Source organism: Euprymna scolopes, chromosome 25 (genome assembly GCF_053919585.1).
Source record: "Euprymna scolopes isolate OS-2025 chromosome 25, ASM5391958v1, whole genome shotgun sequence".
In the NCBI taxonomy this organism is placed as follows: Eukaryota; Metazoa; Mollusca; class Cephalopoda; order Sepiida; family Sepiolidae; genus Euprymna; species Euprymna scolopes.
In genome coordinates, this window is record NC_136506.1 from 24,038,865 (window position 1) to 24,041,151 (window position 2,287).

Genomic DNA, 2,287 nt, shown 5'->3' on the forward strand with positions numbered 1-2,287 from the left:
TTACCTTATTTTTAGCTTACATTACGCCAGTTTGAACTTAGAAATAAAGTCGCTATCATTTAAATATTCCTATTAATAAATTGTATTAATATATATCTATATATTTAGTAAATTTTTATAAGAAACTATTACAAAAATATATATAACATCCTTTTTCGGTTGTATTAATTGCTGATTTAATATGAAATTTGGAATATAGAATTTTTCCATTTATTTGTTGTATGTTTTATAATCACATTGATCTTTTTAAATTAAGAATTTTATACATAAAATGTAAAATATAATTGAAAAAATCATATATATATATATATATATATATATATATATATATATATATGCGTACATATAATTAGTTTTTTTAAAGATATCCACCAGAGTGCTCAATTATAATGAAAATCAGAAAATAAGAGCATATTATCATATTTTGTTTACAAAATGCTTTAGATGACATAAATCATTGGTACCATCGGCTCCAAACCCGATAATTAGAACCGTTTTAGATACCCATATAAGGCCCTCTTCGGCTAATATTCATCTCCGACGGAACCAATGACTTATCTCATCTAAAACATTCTGTAAACAATATATATATATATATATATATATATATATATATATATATATATATATATATATATATATAAAGCTGAATGTCTGTGAGTGTGTGTGTGTGTGTGTGTGTGTGTGTGGTCACGAATAGGCTCCTATATGGTTGACTATTTAAAAAAAACGATTACATATAATGATAGAAGATGTATCGAGACACAGAAATGGGTATGTTTGATCTGGCAGAACGGTGGTTCATTAAAATTGTGGGGTCTGCATTCGCGCCTAGTCCACAAAGTATGGAAATAAAAAATTTAAAAATTAAAAAAAAAACGTTTACAAGTGTTTTTGATATAGATGTACATAAGAATACATTGATAAGTATGTTTTAACTTAAATAGGGATGGTATAATAAAATTGTGGGGTATGCGTTCGCGCCTGGCCTCCATAGAATGAAAATAGGCACAAACTTTAATAAAGACTTTTCATATCTATCTGCGAAGCTATCTCTTTACAACCCTTCCTTTTCATAACCTATCATACTTTAATAAATCAGAGTCCATTTTCTGTAGCCTGCTTTTGAACCCAGTTAACGGCGGGTACTTTTGCTAGTATATATATATATATATATATATATATATATATATATATATATATATAAGTTACCTTATCTGTGTGTGCAGAATTGTCTCATTTATGGCAATATTTATCCTTATGTGTTATTCTGTGCATAACACGAGTCGAAATATATTCATATTAACTGGTCAGACCGAATCAAACATCGAGTAGAAGATGCAATGCTATTCCTGATAACTTTCTTTTCTTTCTTTGTTGTTCCCATTCTTCTAGACTCGTAAAGTCATCTTGGAAATATCATCAATTGGTTTTATGCTCTCTTCTTCTTTCTTTCTCCCCCTCTCTCTCTCTTTCTTTCTCTCTCTCACACACACACACACACACACACGCACTTCCATCTTTTTCTCTTTTGATTAGTTTTGTATTTATATATCGAAACTCCTGTTCATCGGACAAAAACATTTTAAAGTAGCAATTTTTTTAAGCAAAGATATACTGGCCATAAAATTCCTTCATGAATCAAAATTATAGTGATAAGAGATCGTTAGCTATATATTATAGTGAACAAACAGAAAAATTAACTTATTATAGACGATGGCGTTGTTAATAGTCCACTTGCATTTAGCATTGTAAAAAAAACTGTAAACATTGCGCAATGTATGATATCAATATAAATAACAAGCCGGGTAGAATATGGAATTAACGAAATCGATTGTAATTTCTTTGTAATTGTGTGTATAAATCGGATTATAAAATGTTGTAATTCACTGGCAAAGCAGAATTTAATATCGCTTTGCTAGAGACAATGCTTTTTTTGGTTTGATGGCGAGAATTTCACAGGATAACATTATATATTAATCGAAATGAATAATACATAACAAATACTATATTCATTTCAGTCAATGCTGCATTCAAAATGATGCCAGTTATCAGTAAACTTCACACAAATAGGGCAAAAGTGTCGATAAACTCGGAACCGTGAGGCTTTAAAGACCTTTTCATCCTAATAGAAATTCGGTCATTCACTGTTTTATGTCTCACCGATATAATAAAATTATGAAAAACTGCAATGTATTGCCGGAGGTAATTGCTTAGCGAAAACAAATGGTGATTTAAGTTCCTAAAGGGTTTGGTCAAAGGTTCGGTTTAGAATGTTTCTATTAAG